The sequence below is a fragment of the Leptonychotes weddellii genome, chromosome 7, assembly GCF_054177405.1.
Source record: "Leptonychotes weddellii isolate Sample4059 chromosome 7, ASM5417740v2, whole genome shotgun sequence".
In the NCBI taxonomy this organism is placed as follows: Eukaryota; Metazoa; Chordata; class Mammalia; order Carnivora; family Phocidae; genus Leptonychotes; species Leptonychotes weddellii.
The window spans coordinates 107,961,881-107,980,440 of record NC_138375.1 but is presented as its reverse complement, the minus strand read 5'-3'; the positions used below and the strand labels follow the sequence as shown (position 1 = coordinate 107,980,440).

The 18,560-nt window shown below is 39.3% G+C and overlaps 1 non-coding gene across 1 annotated transcript; it reads right to left on the bottom strand.

The window, feature by feature from the left end:
- Positions 1-11,063: 11,063 nt before the first annotated feature.
- Positions 11,064-11,170, bottom strand: LOC115941424 (U6 spliceosomal RNA). Its single transcript, XR_004076175.1, has one exon. It is a non-coding gene; the product is annotated as a U6 spliceosomal RNA (small nuclear RNA).
- Between the last annotated feature and the right edge of the window lie 7,390 nt (positions 11,171-18,560).

Genomic DNA, 18,560 nt, shown 5'->3' with positions numbered 1-18,560 from the left:
AATTCAGTTATGTAACCAAGATACGCACTAGTGCCAATCTCATTTTACCAATTTTGCTTGCTACATGATAAACACCTTTGACCTGCAGATTCAGATCTTCAGCTCAGGAAAAGTATTTTTCTTTTTTTTTTTTTTTTAAAGATTTTATTTATTTGAGACAGAGAGAATGAGAGAGACAGAGAGCACATGAGAGGGGGGAGGGTCAGAGGGAGAAGCAGACTCCCCGCTGAGCAGGGAGCCCGATGCGGGACTCGATCCCGGGACTCCAGGATCATGACCTGAGCCGAAGGCAGTCGCTTAACCAACTGAGCCACCCAGGCGCCCAGGAAAAGTATTTTTCTACAATGTCTAACTATTATTTCAATTTCAGTGTTTCTCCCTCATTTTCATGTGTCTTTTCAACCCAGGAGAGTGATTCAATCTTTTCCTTTACTTGACCAATTCAGTTTTCTACAGTTGTGATCCTACTCTTTATTGACAATCATTTAGTTAAAAGTTTTAGTTGTAGTAATGTTAGTTTCTTCATATTTTTTTCCCTCTCTCATTCCCTTTACTTTTCAGTCTGAGCCCCTCATGTAATCTTCGTTCTTTGTCTCGGAGGCTAAGTTTTATCGAATTGTATTGTGAGCACAAAGCAGACATTATCTGAACTTTATTTTTTTAATGTAGTATTTCTTTTTCAAATGGATGCTCTTTCTCTATTTGTTGGTTACAATGTATATTTTTTTCAGAATGTTTTTATAGATTCTGCATTGTTTATCTACTGTTGAACATGAGAGATTGAATTAGGCCTCATACTAGATCTAAAACAGGTGTGCAGGTTGTGTGGGTTCTCCTCATATACCTAGACCATGGTGGTATAGTCCTGCATTGCTTAAGTTAGAGGCCCAGCTGGTATAAGTTTCCATGGTTAGTTCAATGATTCCCCCAGCTATCTGGGAATGGGGAAAGATTTAGGGTTGTGGGTGGGCCCAGAAGAACCAGTTTATTTCTGAACCATTTCTTCCCTGTTTTTCAAGAGGAGGTAGAACCAGGAGTCACCTTTCTCTCTCTGTTTTTATGGGTTTGCCCAGTTTTCATGCCCTGTACTCGATGTGTCTGTGTCTGGTCTCTTTATTGCTGTCCAGAGTCTTGGAAGGGCTCCACCACATTAAGGAGATTCCAGCCACTCTGAGTTTTTCCTTTAATGAGGTCAAAATTATTCTTAACCTCCCCCAAAAGAGCTGCTTTGGAAGCTTTTCATCCACGGTGGCAGAGCGGTTCCTAATGGTGAGTTCCCTAGGTCTTCTTCCCACCTTTGCCTCAGATGATCCTCTCCTCCTCTAGTTAGGAATATGGATGGATTCTGTCAATTGCCTTCATAGATACTTATTAAATCTAATTTTTGTTTAATTGTTTTTCTGTAATTTTAAGTAGAAAGACCATGGAAATGTCCTAGTGATGTAACTTTCATAAGTGACACTTCTGATAAAAAGTCCAACAACTACAATGATGGAATTGCTTAGGGAAATCCCACACTCGCACTCTGCAGCAGCAAATTTCAGGTGGAATAGAATTTACAGTAGTCATCGTTATTTGTCTTTGAGTAGCCTCCTTCCCTTAAAGAAAAAGCTACCAATGTAAATATTGACAAGAGATTATCAGCATCTGTTGACAAAGCTTGAGCAATTCTCAGAACATAGCTTAGAAATGCTTGGAATGGTGACAGCATTAAAATTCTAATCATGTTCTGAGAAACCTCTTCTACTTAGGTCGTAAAGGTGTACTCTTGAGATCAAGACAGAATTGTCTCCCACAGCCTTTTCATCAAACCTCGAGGTTGCCCCCTCACCTTATTGATCCTCCTGAGCACCCCATGCCCAGACCAAGAGGTCTCTTAAAATCACTATTCTATAAATTATGTAGATTACTCTTTAATGGTCCAGAAAGCTCCTGAGTGGGTGAATCTCCAACTCCTAATTGTCAAGGAACAGTGGAGCCTTTGAGATATAGTATATGTTAAAAAAAAAGATTAGTAAGCAGCCTAGGTAAAGAACTACTACAAATCAATTTAAAAAAGACAGACAACCATACAGAATTATAGGCAGAAGATATAAGCAGAAATTTCATGAAGAAATCCAAGTGGCTAAGAAGCATATGAAGAGATGCTCAACCTTACTAGTATTCAGAGGAATATAAATTAAAACAACCAGATGATCCATAAAACCAGATGAACCATTCCATAACCATAAAATGAGCAGAATTTAAGAAATTCTCCAATATCAAGTTCAGGTGGGAAAAAGGAACTCATCATCACTGACGTGCCAGTTGGTGTAATCACCTTGGGAAGTGCTTTGGTGATATGAAGCATAGTTTGAAATGCCCATAGCCTAACACCCTCAGTCCCATTTCTGGGTTTATATCCTAGTGAAACTTTTATACATGTGCATCAGGGAGACATGCCAAAGAATGTTCTTTACAGCATTGTTTTAAATAAAAAAAAATTGGAAACAACTCAAATATTCATCTGTAAGAGAATAGGGATTAATAAATTGTGATATATTGATAACCATGGAATGGTGTGCAACAGCTAAAATAAATGAGGAATATCTTCATACATCAATATGGACAGATCTTAAAAACTGTTGCATGAGAAAAAGCAAGTTACATTTTTATACCATTTATTTAAATTAAAAATGGTGAGCATGGTAATGCTCTACAGCACTTACGGATATATGTAGACATACACGCTCACAGTAAAAGTTTCAAAACATGGATTAGACATACTCTATACTTACAATAAGAGTTTCTTCTGGGTTTGGAGAGAGGTAAACATGCTTGAGGATGAGAACAGGAGGGCTCTCAATGTTCTCTATAATGTGTGTGTTTATTTCTTTAAATAAAAAAGATCTTGAAGTAACTATTGCAAAATATTGTTCATTTTGAGTGGGGAGTACATCAGTATTTGTTGTATGATCCTTTGTAAATATGAGTTGTTTTTGTCGTTAAAAATATCCCGGACATTTACCCTCTAGGTCACTGGTCTCCTATAACTAAGTCCCTTGGGAACCAGAGCACCTGCAGGTGAGAGGGGCTTCCCTTTTCCCTCTGTACCTCGGAAGCTGTTGGGTTAGACACTGATTCCATCAGGACAAAGTTATTCTGGCAGCATTCTGCTCAGCTACACACTTGGTAAATACCCTTAAAAGGCAATATCAATCCAGTTTCAGGGGGAGAAACTATTTTAGCATTACGATTCATCTGCACTGATTTATTATTTTTTTAATATTTTAGGATGTTAGAATACTATCTAAATATAAAACAACTCAAATGAGACATTTCTGTACTCAGACAGTATTCCTCTTTATCTCCTCTGCATCTTTAGCTGTTATTCTCAGGAGTGTACAATCCTCTGAAAAGTAAATTGTGAGCTCCTTATTTTAAAACACCACAGTATTGGAGGTCTACACCTGTTGTTCCTCCAACTCTCCATGTTTAATAATTGTCCTTTTCCATAACTAAAATCAAGAGCCTGAGTATTATGAAAAATAAAATCCAGGAGAAGAATTGCACTTCTTTGGACCTCACTGGAATTATCTGCAGTGTTGTGAAGTGTTTGGAAGGAAATTCCAGGGCTGGAATTGAAGAGAGAGGATCAATATGGGAACCGTCCCAGCTCTGCCTAAAGTGCCGTGGTGATTAGAGGAAATGGCTTATCAGTTCCTCTTACAATCTGGAAAAGAAACCATTTATGGAATCAATGGACAGCTGGCAGAGCCCATCAGCTGTAGTTTCTGAGATATATATCTTCATTACTATCAGATACATGAATCAGAAGGAAGCTCAATTCCATACAGCCCAGTGCACTATCCCACATAAATGCATCACACTGGTTATCAGACATGGATGGCTATTATATATATAACACATATATATTATATATATGTATTATACATGTATTATACATACATGGTTATTATATATTATGTAATATACATTATAATATATAATATAGTATGCATATATGGTTATTATATGCCATTAATTTGTCTTATAGGGAAACAAATACTGGTTTTATATTTATTGTCCAGATAGCTTAATAGGTTGCTTACTAGGGAATTCCAAATCTATTGTGGCTCAATTGCAAGGACCAGCAGGAAGATAGAAATGCTCTGGCTATGATGTGTGCGATCGCTTCAGCTGCTGGAATACTCTGGGGAAGTTCAAACAACTCATGTGAAGTCAAGAAGGAGCGAACTTTTTCCTGATTAGTGCTGTATAGGGACCGCTGAAAAAGAACACATAGAAAAATACATATGCCCTTGTGAAAGAGCCAAGGCAGAGCTGACATAAGACCCCCTTTCATCCTGCAGGTTATTTCTGGGCTAGAATGTTTGAATAAGAACAAGATGGATAATTCCTGAGGATTTCAGAGCCGGAACAGAGAACCTTTTAGCCGAGGCAGGGTGGAACTGTGGAGGCAGTCACATTTCAAGGAAAAAGTCTTCAACCATGGAGGGTTGGCTCAGAAGGCAGTGGTTGGGCAGCTGGAGTCCAAAGACTCACACCTTTTAACCAGTAAAATCTGTTTATAGGTTCTTGAAAATGTTGGATCCTTGTGGTCAGGCCTGGCTGGGGAATTGCACTGCAGAATCAACAAGCCATATCGATCTTGAGCCTTTTCCTTCTAAGTAATTCAAATAGATCCCATGATATTTACTGGGACTTTGGGGGCCACATAAACAAGAGCTCACTTCCCCTCTGGTGTCAGATCTCATTGAGAAACATATCATTGGAAATGAGATAGGTCAAAGAGCAAAATGCCAGGTTTTAATGATGAAGTGGAGTAGGACATAATGTGGATCTGTGACCAACAAAACTTTTTTTCTCTGAATGAAACCCTCCCAACCTGCCAGGGCAGAGGGGGACAGCTGTGGGCCTCCTGTTGGGGAGGCCACTCAGCACATGGGTACCGAGATGAGGCTGCTCCCACAGAGAGAAAGCTGAGCTCCAGGCCCAGGCTCTCCTCCCCAACTAACCCAACTGGTCAGGCGGGAGAGGAGAAGGAGGAGTAAGGGAGCAGGGAGAGAGGTCTAAATGTTTCACTCACACTTTCCCTGTCTAGGGGACTGTGTCCCTCTACAGAAGTACAGAAAGTGCTATACTGTCTGTAATTGACTAAAATACTCCATCCTAGACAATATAATAGATCTCTTTATTTTAGTCCACATCCTAGGGGTCAGGCTAGTTAACCTTAAAAGAAATATATACTTTGCCATTCCTGGGAGCACTCAAATCTCCCCTCTGGAAAATTATAAATTAGTTGTGGTTGAGAACCAACAATGCCAGCCCATCCTCCTCATTACAGATACAAAGAGGAGCTCCTAAGACCCATCTACTCATAGTCACAGTTGGCTAACTGCAGAGCTGGGATAAGAAGCCAGGGCTCCTTCTCAGTGGGCCAATGGCCTCCTCGGAAAGAACTGTATTTACTTTAGTGCTGGAATATTACTAATTACCTTTTGTTGGTGTTTATTACATACCAAGTGCAGTTCTGAGTACATGTGTTATCCCATTTAATTCCTATAATCACTGTGAGATTGGTAATATTGTTATTCCTATTTAACAGATGAAAAAATTGGTGTCTCCAGAAGGACTTACCCAAGGTCACTCAGGGAGTGAGTGTAGAGCAAGGACTCAAACACAGCACTGGGGGCCAGAATCCAGCCTCTTTACCACATCAGGGCTCAAAGAGTCCTTTAGAGAAGAGCCTGTCTAACTCCTGCCATTCCACTGCAAGGCAAACAGGTCCAGAGAACAGTGGGAGCTTGACTACACTTATTTTATAAATGTAACTCGGATTGCCCAAAGATTCTTCCTGATGGTGGGTTTTTTGGATACTTTCCAGAAAAAAATGGGTCAATTCATCTCTTCTCCTTATTAATATATAGAAGTCCACATGGTAAGTGCTCATGAAGTAGCACAATAGAGCCTTTGACTTCTCACACTATTAATGATGAATATCAGAATATTTGGTGGGTTCAGTTAACACACTATAGTTTCATTTATTGAGATGATTTTCAATTAAAAACTTATTAACAAAGCACTGAGATAATAAGGAAAACCAAATGCCAAAATATGATATTCTTTAATTACATGAAGAAGTCTTTGTAAACAAAAGCTATGTAATATATTTTGATTTCTCTATAATAAACAAGCAGTCCTACTGAATTCTAATTACTTACAGGAATTCTTTTTTTTTTTAAAGATTTTATTTATTTATTTGAGAGAGAAAGAATGAGACAGAGAGAGCATGAGATGGTGGAGGGTCAGAGAGAGAAGCAGACTCCCCGCCAAGCGGGGAGTCCGATGCGGGACTCGATCCTAGGACCCCAGGATCATGACCTGAGCTGAAGGCAGTCGCTTAACCAACTGAGCCACCCAGGCGCCCTTATAGGAATTCTTGATCCTGAATATTATAGGTGGAAAATAAGTATTTTCATAAATAAAACTATTGCAACTTTAATAGTGAGAAACAGTGGGGTCTTCCAATGTTTTTGGTGTCTATGCAGAGTCCATGAAATGGACAATACAGTTAATTTGATTCATGTAGATTATTATGATATACTGAGCCTCGTCTTCTGCCTACTCCCTCATCCAAACACATACAAAGGAAGCTTTTGGGAGGGGCAATATAACAGGATTACCCACAGGCAATTAAAACAAAGAAAGATGGCCAGGACATGGGGCTGTGAACAACTGATTCTTGCCACACATCACTGTCCCCGAGAACCATGGGGGAAATTCATGAAGAGAATGAGAACATTAGCCTGGAAAACTGATACTTTCAATTGTGCTGAGATTTTGGCCCCAAGTCCTAATGTTAAACTTGATGGAGCTAGGCCAGGTCACAGGCTGGATTCTTTTTACTGAGCCTAGATAGGTTCAAGTCTAGAACTAAGTAGGCTGAGCTTCACCTTTTTCTCCAAAACTCAAGGCCCTATTCCTAAATTTTACCATTTCCATTTGGAGTTGGCTAGCTGGGAGGACACCCAGCAGCAAGGGAGCAGAGCCCTGGGGAAGTCAGGGGTCACCCACTGGTAGCCCATGGACTGTAACTGGTCCAAAGATATATTTTATTTGGCTTCAACAGCACTTAAAATTATAATTAATTTTAAAATCAAGAGATTTTTTTACATGAAATAATTAGATTTCTAGCATTCTTAAAAAGCTGGCAGATGTGGCTAACTGAGCCCAGTTTCCTCCAGGAGGCTAGAGCTGCCTCATGGTTGCCCTTTTGATGAGTCATGGATTCTTCCATGTACCCAGAGCCCCCCAGCCTGGTTTGTCTACCTCACTGCATGTATTAATTACCCAGCTCTGTGGTATTTGACTTTATAACTCTTATCTGATCTAGATTGCTGGAAACTCCCAGGAAATAAAACCCAACAAATAAGCAGACACTCTCCCAGCTCAATTCTGGCAGTCTGTCCTAGTCATGTCTTTGGTTTTGTGCAGCATTGTCCTTCCTTTGAGAAGGGAGTAAAATGTAACTTGGCAACCATCCTCATGGAACGAGGAGGAGGAGGAGGTAGAAGAGGAGCAAGAGGGGAAGAGGAGGAGGAAGGGGAAGAGGAGGAGGAAATGGAAGGTGGAGAGGGAAAGATTGGAGGGAAGTGTTGACCCTGTTAGAGGCCAATGTGGTGCCAGAATAGGCATATGAAAAATTTAGTCCTTGACAACCCAACACAAAAACATTGTTCAATCTTGTCAATTCTGCCAAAACACAACCAATCCTATGGCGTAAAAAAATCAGTCAGTAAAAATTACATCAGCTGATCCTACTTTTTTGTCCTAATTGACCATTACCCTTCGTGCTCACAATCACTTTAGTGAAAAGGATAGATTTCTAGGATAATTTAAAAAATGATCTTGCTAGTCTGGTCACTGACTGTAAAATGGAGCTTTCTTGCTTTGTTTATGAAGTTGCATCAGGTAACTGAGCTGGGTATGTGGGAACCTGGGTGACAGAGGAGAAAGCAGACCATGAACAGCATGGCCCCATCATCAGTATTCAGAGTTAAGAGGCTTGCAAATGAGTTAACTGTGATTTATTCAGGGTTCCCAGAGTAATTCATTCCCATTTCCTTCACTCCTGAATAACAAGCTTCATATTTTTTTGAGTGGATAATATTTCTAAAATGACCTGATAATTTATTTCACATTGTCTTGGTATAATAATTCCTTTTTGTATTAAAGCTCTGTCCACAGAGGATTAAATACATGGATAAAATCCTTTGGACCAAACTCCTGTGCTGCAGGATGAGCTCATGGACACTGAGGAGACCTGGGTCATTGTCTCAGCTCTGCCATCAACCACTGAATGACTCAGCACAGTCACTCCCCCTCTCTGCGCCTCGGTATTCCCATCAGGAAAAAAAAACGTGAATGAGACAGTTCCTCAGATATTCTGCAGCTGTTATCATTTCAGAGGCAAAGAATTGTGGGAAGGGTCCCCAAATTCAAGTCGGGCCAGTACCACTGAGGACGAACACTTGGGCAGATACAAAAGTAGTATGAGTTTTTCTCTGCATTTCTGTATATAAAACCTCCTCTTCAATTTGATCATTTAATTAAGTTAAAAAATATAGTTAAACCAGGAAATCATAATGACTGATACATACCTTAAGTATTTTAACACATATAAATGTTCATTTATTTCCCAATTTTTCACAGGCCAAAACCTTCTCTTTGGTTTTGAGTCTGCTGATTGCAGTCACCTGTTAGGAACTCTCCATGATTTTCAGTTTTGATTTATTTAAAGGAGCACAAGAACTTAAAAAACTTTGAGAAGCAACGTGACTTATAAAATTCTTCTGGAGTTTTATAATTTTGTACCATTTTCCGATTGCCTCTCACCCACACCTAACTTACTCACCACATTTTCTAGTTGCTTCCCTTTATCAAGACTCCAAAGACTGGGGCGCCTGGGTGGCTCAGTCGTTAAGCGTCTGCCTTCGGCTCAGGTCATGATTCCAGGTCCTGGTATCGAGCCCCGCATCGGGCTCCCTGCTCGGCCGGAAGCCTGCTTCTCCCTCTCCCACTCCCCCTGCTTGTATTCCCTCTCTTGCTGTGTCTCTCTCTGTCAAATAAATAAATAAAATCTTTAAAAAAAAAAAAAAAAAGACTCCAAAGACGTCAACTTTTTTTTTTTCACAAGAATAAACACTATTTTTGCCTTCGCAGTTCATTAGTTAATATATATATATATTTTAGTTTTTATTTCAATTCCACTTAGTTAACATACAGTGTAATATTAGTTTTAGGTACACAATTTAAGTGATTCAACACTTCCATACAACACCCAGTGCTCATCACAAGTGCACTCCTTCATCCCCATCACCTATTTCACCCATCCCCCCCACCTATTTCTGGTAACCATCAGCTTGTTCTCTATAGTTAAGAGTCTGTTTCTTGGATTGGCTCTCTTTTTTTCCCCCATGATCATTTGTTTTGCTTCTTAAATTTTACATCTGAGTGAAATCATATGGTATTTGTCTTTCTCTGACTGACTTATTTTGCTTAGCATAATACTCTGTAAATCTTTCCATGTCATTGCAGATGACAAGATTTCATTCTTTTTTAAAGCTGAGTAATATTCCCTTGTGTGTGTATATATATATATATACACACACACACATACACCACATCTTCTTTATCTAGTCATCTGTCGATGGACATTTGGGCTCTTTCCATAATTTGGCTGTTGTTGATAATGCTGCTATAAACATCGGGGGCACATATATCCCTTTGAATTAGTATTTTTGTATCCTTTGGGTAAATACCTAGTAGTGTAAATTGCTGGATCATAGGGTAGTTCTATTTTTAACTTTTTGAAGAACCTCCATACTGTTCTCCAGAGTGGCTGCACCAGTTTGCAACAGTGTAGGAGGGTTCCCCTTTCTCTTCATCCTCACCAACACCTATCATTTCCGGTGTTGTTAATTTTAGCCATTCTGACTGGTATGAGGTGATATCTCATTATAGTTTTGATTTGCATTTATTCCCCTGATTATGAATAATGTTGAGCATCTTTTCATGTGTTTGTTGGCCATCTGGATGTCTTCTTTGGAAGAATGTCTATTCATGTCTTCTGCCCATTTCTTTAAACTGGATTATTTGTTTTTTTGGGTTTTGAGTTGTATAAGTTCCTTATAGATTTTGGATACTAACCCTCTATCAGATACAGCATTTGCAAATATCTTCTCCCATTCTGTAGGTTGCCTTTTAGTTTTTGTTGATTGTTTCCTTTGCTGTGCAGGAGCTTTTTATTCTGATGTAGTCCCAATAGTTTATTTTTTATTTTGTTTCCCTTGTCTCAGGAGACATTATCTAGAAAAATGTTGTTATGGCTGGTGTTAGAGAAATTATTTCCTGTGCTCTCTTCTAGTATTTTAATGGTTTCCTGTCTCTCATTTAGGTCTTCAATCCATTTTGAATTTATTTTTGTGTATGGTGAAAGAAAGTGGTCCAGTTTCATTCTTTTGCATGTTGCTGTCCAGTTTTCCCAGCACCATTTGTTGAAGAGTTTTTTTTCCCCCATTGGATATTCTTCCCTACTCTGTTTAAGATTAATTGACCATATGGTTGTGGGTTCATTTCTGGGTTTTCTATTCTGTTCTATTGATCTGTGTGTCTATTTTTCTGTCAGTAGCATACTATTTTGATTACTACAGCTTTGTAATATAACTTGAAGCCTGGAATTGTGATGCCTCCAGCTTTGCTTTTCTTTTTTAAGGTTGCTTTGGCTATTCAGGGTCTTTTATGGTTCCATAGAAATTTTAGGATAGTTTGTTCTAGTTCTGTAAAAAATGCTGTTGGTATTTTGATAGGGGTTGCTTTAAATGTGTAGATTGCTTGGGGTAACATAGATATTTTAACCATATCTGTTCTTCTAATCCATCACAATGGAATTGCTTTCCATTTCTTTGAGTCATCTTCAATTTTTTTCATCAGTGTTTAATACTTTTCAGAGTACAGATCTTTTACCTCTTTGTTATTCCTAGGCATATTATGGTTTTTGGAAAAATATGGAATGCTTCATGAATTTGTGAGTTATCCTTGCACAGGGGCCATGCTAATCTTCTCTGTATCGTTCCAATTTTAGTATATATGCTGCCGAAGCAAACACTCATTCTTTAATATTTAATTACATTATGAAATTGCAACTGTATTTGTAATTGGCATGAACAAGTTTAGGAACAAACAACAATGTTTGGTAAGTACAAAACTCAAATGGAGTGCATGGATGTATTAGACTGAGGCATACTGGATATTAGTCATCAGCATGCTGAGGCAGTGGTTAACCCATTTGCTTAAGTCAGTTAAGTGGAGTTGGATCAGTAGGACTGCCCACTGAATGTTTTATCAATTCAGGTTATTTGCAAGCAACCAAAACCAAATTAACAAACTAGGCAAAGTGGGGCGCCTGGGTGGCTCAGTTGTTAAGCGTCTGCCTTCGGCTCAGGTCATGATCCCGGGATCCTGGGATCGAGCCCTGCATCAGGTTCCCTGCTTGGTGGGAAGCCTGCTTCTCTCTCTCCCGCTCCCTCTCTCACTGTGTCTCTCTCTGTCAAATAAATAAATAAAATCTTTAAAAAAAAAAAAAAAAAAAACTAGGCAAAGAAATAAATTTATTGGATGGATCTGAGATGACACAGCAAACTAAAGGAAAAGCTAAATAACCAGTTCTCAGAAAGATGGGGGCTAAGGAAGCACTGGGTATCTTGGGAGAAGGCAATGGACAGACTTCCAGGTTTATCACTGGATGAATCGGCTCCAGTGTTTTTTCATCTTCGTGTCACTCTGATTAAAATCTGAATGTCCATGAGAAGGACTCTCACCAGCTTATATATCACATGGACTCTCCTCAACCAAGGAACAACAGACACTGGAAAGGATCTTCCCCCAAGACTGCATGCACTGGGGCAGGATCATTCTCCAGAGGCAACCAGAGGTGTGGGTACTGTGAACAGAGGAGGGGGAATGTGTGTGGTGACCAGTAAGTGTGGGCAAGAAATCACATTAGCCAGAGGGAGACTTAGAGCCCTAGAAGTGAGTTCTGATTCTATCTAAAAGAAGGTAGAAGGTGTTAAGAGTACAAGGAAACCTATGGCTTCTGACTGTTGCTTTATGCTTTGACATATTTCCCAGCAGCTTTCAAGGCTTCTCCCTTCTGGAACTCTGAGTGAAATGTGCCAATTTCCTCGACCACCTAGATTGTTCCAGCTGAGAGTAGGTGTGGATGTCTGGATCCAGGCCCCAGTTTGTCACTACAGGATCTTGGGTGAGCTACTGCTTCTAAATACCCCAGTTTCTCTATACACAAGATGAAAGATCCTTCCAGATGTAATGTTTTGTCATTTCTGTATCTGGACACATCCCCTTTCTTCATACATTTGAGTATAATTCAGCAAAAACAGATACATCTTTATATTGTTTGTTGGAACTATTTTGCATTCCAGGAAGCATTAAAGTGAAAGCTGCACTTTGGTTTCAGTGGAACTGTATAAGATGTAAAGATGGTGCTTAGAGATAAATTAAAATACCAGTAAAAAGCATTAAAACACATGCTGCCACTCATTTGCACCATATAGTAGCTAGCTGGCTAATATAAGAGACCTCTTTTTTCAAGTTGTTTTCTATTCTTTTATAAAGATAAGTACACAAGAGTTTCTGCTTCTGCCATGAATTCTTTTTTAAGGGCTCCTCCACCCCCATCCCCAGTGACTCATTTTCTTATTCTATTTCTTTGTTTGCTTGTTTGTTTTTCAGTATGCTGGGTTTGGTTTGCTTCCTTTCACTGACAATTTGAATGAGATTCTCAAGGTGGTTTCTTTCAGTGTTTTGATGGCAAGAGATGCATTGGTTTCTTTCAGAAAACCCCTCTGAGGTGACTACTGAGGATCTTATGCCCTCTCAAGACTTGGTACTATGATACCCCCAAGAACTCAGACCCAGGGTAAAGGGGAGAAAACTCTACTACCTGGCAGGATGGGAGCTCAACACTGAAATTAAATCCTGTCACAAACAGAAATATTACTTGTGCCCTTGAGTTTATGGACTGAGAGATTTAGCCTATAGAGATTTGAACTTTATTTAGTTGATGAAAGGGAGCTAAGTAAGGCAAGTGACAAGTCAAATATTTATCTGAGAAAAGTCACTTTGGCAGCTGTGTGGAAGATTAATGGAAAGGGAGAGAGAAGTGGAGGGGAGGCCAATTGGTTGAATCAACAGGCTAGGTTAGACAGGATACAGGGGAGGAAAGTTAACTCTTCCTCTGCCCCTTCACCAAACCATTTCCTTTCTGTTGGGACATATGGCTAGACTACATTTTCCAGCCTTCTTGCCAGTTGGAGCAATGTTACTCAAGTTGGACAAGGGGAATATGGGCAGAAGTGAGGTACACCTCCCATATGAACCTACTCGCGCCCTTTCTTCCCCAGTCCACCAGCCAGATGTGTAGACACCAGGGTGACCTGGCAACCATGTGCGGATGGAGCCTCCATGGGGCTGGGTCCCTGAATGACATCATGGATACGTACAGACACACACACCCTCAACATGGGTGTGAGAAATAAATTTCTATTATGTTAAGATGCCAAATTTCCAAGTTCATTTGTGAATACAGCTCATGTCATTCTCACTAATATAATCCCTGAAGCTCTCTGGTTAGAGCAGAGCTCAGTCCTCTGCATGCACTGTTGTGCAACCCCTCTGCCCCTATCCACACCCTCCTTATAAGGAAAAGATAGAAAAGAACAAAGAAGAAAATACATGTTACACATCATTTCACCCTCCAGGACTAAGTACTCTTAACAATCTGGTATATTTTGTCTCGCTCTTTTTTTTTTTTCTCTATAGCAAAAATAGTTATCCTTAGTTTGTTCAGATATTAAATTTTTCATCTGGTGACTTATTTATTGATTCTACCTTCATTGTAAGCCTGTGTGTCAGAAACTGCTCAAATGCTAGGGATTAAAAGAACAGACATGACATAGTTCCTGTCCTCAAGGAAACTATAGCCTCGTGGAGGAAAGAGATGCCTAAGCAGGTAATGACTAAGAAAATGACACAGAAAATGGGTAAGCAGAGTGACAGAGAAGGGAATTAAGGAAGCCAAAAGGAAGAGTCCCTAACATATTTAAAAAAAAAAAAAAGGTTCTTTCTACATGTTAGGGACTGATTTAATTACCTCTGAGATGTAAACTATTTTAATCCTCATGACAATCGCATGAGATACACGTCCCAGTATCTCAATGTTACAGGTGAGGAAACTAAACCACAGAAAAGTTCAGTAGCTTGCCCCTTGTCCAGGGTCTTGCTAGGAGGGGGTTCAGCAGTGTGTGTGTGTGTGTGTGTGTGTGTGTGTGTGTTCAGAGTTGACTTAGAAGAGTTTCAAAGACAGGGGTTGGGAAGGACAGAGTTACACATGAGAAACTACAGGCAGGATCATGGTCACCCGGTGAAGCTGAGACAGAGCAAGTGGCCCAGACCTTTGGATCCTCCTACATTCCTAGTGGCCTCCTGACATAGACTAATCTCAGGATGTGAGGCTCTAAAGAGAATCTAACTGAGCTTACAAATTCTGTACAGGCGGAGGAAGACTGCTCATTGGAGGTGTGACTTTTGACATCATATTGACTCCACTAGCTACTAAATGTGACCCAAGTGGTGTTCTGGAATCAAAAATACTTGCAACCTCTCATCCCTGGAGCCTGGGGCTGGTAGAAATGAAACAGGACATGAAAAGAGAGAAGGACCTCTGTCTTCTCCAATGATGACAGCTGCAAGCTCTCAGCTCATAAAGCTCATAAAGCTTTCAGCTCTATCACATCCAGAGGGGACATGCATTTTCATAGACCCAAAGCCTAAATGCTGATTAAGGAATTAGGTGCCTGTGATAATTCACTGATGAGTTAGAGGAAGTGGTGACACTGGGAGAGGGTGGGTTTTCAGCACAGACCTGTAAACAAACTTGGCATGAATCCATCCTTAAATCAGCTAGAAGGCAGTCTCTCGATCTTGCAGTCTTCATGCAAAAATCATGGAGACGAACGATCTCAAAAAAGCATCCATGCCAAGCCAACCTTTTTTTCCCCTTTCCTTTCTAAGTTCCCCCTTCATTTCCATCATGATTTTTTAATTAAAATCTGAACTATCTCTATCAGGAGCCCTCTCCTCTGCCTGATATTCTTGCCCTTTCTGTAGGACACCATGAAAAGATCTGCTTTCTCCCCCTGCCCTAAGATGGATGAGTGAGATAGGAGTGACTTACCCTCCACATCTTCTGGAAATTCGTATTTTCACATTTTCCTGCCTACTGTAGATCTTACATTGAAAGCAGGCATTGCCACTGCCTTATTTGGAGAAAGAGACCAGAACACCAATGAGCTGTTAAAATATGCAGAATTTTGGGGGTATGAAGAAACTCTAAGAACCATAGTCACTTCACGGCCCAGGAGGAATCTCAAAGGGGAACCTGCGCTCCTCACTTAAGCAGGGTTGGTCTTGAGTCATTGTTGTTCCAACATTAGGTGAGGCTGTAGAATTCCAGTTTCAACTGAATATTTATTATATGAAGTTACTTCGCAATACTTGCTACACTCTTAGAAGGATTTTCTTGGTTCATTGTTTCCCAAAGTATGTGGTGAATACATGTCCCATCTGCTGACACATGAGGTTGTTGAAAGTGGTTCATGGACAGAGCATATAATAACACTAAATCACAGAAGGCAAATGTTATTCTCCTTTAAATGGTCTTTTAATCTCTCTTTGGGCTTCAAGGTGAAAGCCTCTGTGCTGGTGTGCCTTTAATGGCTTCCCAACCAGAGCTAATCTGCCTTTTGCTAAAGGAAGAGCAAGACTCAGTCAAACAACAGAATATTTTTAACAGATTTTTTGAGGTATAACTGACATAAGACAAACTGTATATTTAAAGGCTATAATTTGAGGGGCGCCTGGGTGGCTCAGATGGTTGAGCATCTGCCTTCGGCTCAGGTCATGATCCCAGGGTCCTGGGATCGAGTCCCGCATTAGGCTCCCTGCACCTTGGGAGCCTGCTTCTCCCTCTGCCTCTCTCTCTGTCTCTCATGAATAAATAAATAAAATCTTAAAAAAAAATAAAGGGTATAATTTGAAATGACACATATACACCTTGAGACCATTACCACAATCAAATTAATAAATATTTCCACCACCCCCAAAATTTTCCTTGTGACCCACTGTGATCCTTCCCTCCCACACCTCACCATTTCCACCCCCTTCCCAGGTAACCCTTGACCTTCTTTCTGCTACTATAGAGCAGTCTGCATTTTTTTGAGAACTTTGTATAAATTGAATAATACAGTGTGTACTCTTGTTTTGGTCTCGCTGCTCTCACTTAACATATTTATTTTGAGATTCATTCAACATGACTGTCTGTGTCAATAGTCCATTCCTTTTTATAGCTGGGTAGTATTCCATTATATGAATATATCACAATATGTTTACCCATTCATCTGCCGATGGACATTTGAGTTGTTTCCAGTTTGGGGCTATTACAAATAGAGCTACTATGAACACCCATGTTCAAGTCTTTTCAATTTCAGCCATTATGGTAGGTATATAGTCATGTCACACTATGGTTTTAAATTGCATTTCCCTAATGAATAGTGATGTTGAACATACTTTGTTAGGCTTTGTTTGCCATCTGTATCTTCTTTGGTGAGGTGTCTTTAAATTGTTTGTAATTTAAAAAAAATTGTTGCCTTCTTATGATTGAGTTTCAGAGTTCTTTATCGATCTTGGAAATAAGTACTTTATTAGGTATACAATTTGCAAATATTTTTCCCAGTCTGTGGTTTGTCTTCTCATTCTCTTAAGAGTATTTTGTAAGAGCAAAAGTTTTAAATTTTGACAAATTGAATTTGTCCCATTTATTAATTTTTTTTCTTTTATATGTTGTACTTTTCATGTCTTACTTAAGAAATCTTTGCCTAAGCCCAGGCTCACAAAGATTTTCTCCTATTTTTTTCTCCTAGAAGTTTCATAGCTTTAGATTTTATATTTAAATCTATGATCCATTTTGAGTTGACTTTTGCTTATGGTATAAAGTATGAATTGAAGTTCTTTTTTTTATAAGATACTCAATTGACCCATATCATTATTGAAAACATACTTTCTCCACTGAATGACCTTCACATCTATGTCAAAAATCCATTGTCTGTCTATGTGTGGGTCTATTTCTGGATTCTCTTCTACTTCCATGATCTTTATGTTTATCTTTATGACACTACTACACTGTCTGGTTTGCTATAGCTTGATCTAGAGGTCGTTTGCATTTCCATATAAATTCTAGAATCAGCTTGTCAATTTTAATCAAAAGACCTGCTGGGATTTAGTTTGGACTGCAGTGAGTCTATAGACCAATTTGAGAAGAACTGACTTCTTAACAACATTAAGCTTTCCAACCCAGGACCAGCAACTTTCTCCATTTGTTTAAGTGATCATACCAAATCCAATGTTCTTCATCCCTGTGTGTAAATCCACATTTCCACCTAGTATTTTTCTTCTTCCTGAAGGACTTGTAATATTTTTTGTAGGGCAGGTCTACTGTGATTAATTCTTTCAACTTTTGTAGGCCTAAAAATGTCTTTTTAATTAAAAATTTTTTATGTTAAAGGCTTTGATCTTTATTGTAAGAATGGCTATAAACTATCAGTGGAGATTTATTGTACCTTTATTTTTGAAAGTTATTTTTCCTTGTTAAAGATTTCTAGGTTAACAGTACTTTCAGTACTTTAAAGACAGTGCTCAGATGTCTTCTTGCTTGCATGGTATTCAATGAGAAATACACTGACATTCTTGTTTTTGTTCCTTTCTATGTACCATGACTTTTTTCTTCTGGTTGCTTTTATTTTTTATTTTTATTTTTTTTTAAAGATTTTATTTATTTGACAGAGAGAGACACAGCGAGAGAGGGGAACACAAGCAGGGGGAGTGGGAGAGGGAGAAGCAGGCTCCCGGCCAAGCAGGGAGCCCGATGCGGGACTCGATCCCAGGACCCTGGAATCATGACCTGAGCCGAAGGCAGATGCTTAACAACTGAGCCACCCAGGCACCCCGTCTTCTGGTTCCTTTTAAGACTTTCTTTTTTATCACTGGTTTATAGCAATTTGATTATGATGTTCCCTAGTATAGTTTTCACTGAGTTTCTTAGATCTGTGAGTTCATAGTTCTTATCAAATTTGGAAAATTTGGGGCCATTATTCTTCATTTTGTTCTGTCCTCTTTTGTCTCTTATCTCCATTATGGACTCCAAACACAAATATATTAGGTTGCTTAAAGTTGTCCCACAGCTAACAGATGCTCTTTTCATAAAAAACAAAACAAAACAAAACAAAAAAACAACAACTCTACTTCGCTTCATTTTGCATTGTTACTATTATTATGCCTTTAAATCTATGGATCTTTTCTTATTCAATGTCTAATGTGTCATTAATCCCATTGGTATGTTCCTCATCTTACACACTGTGATTTTC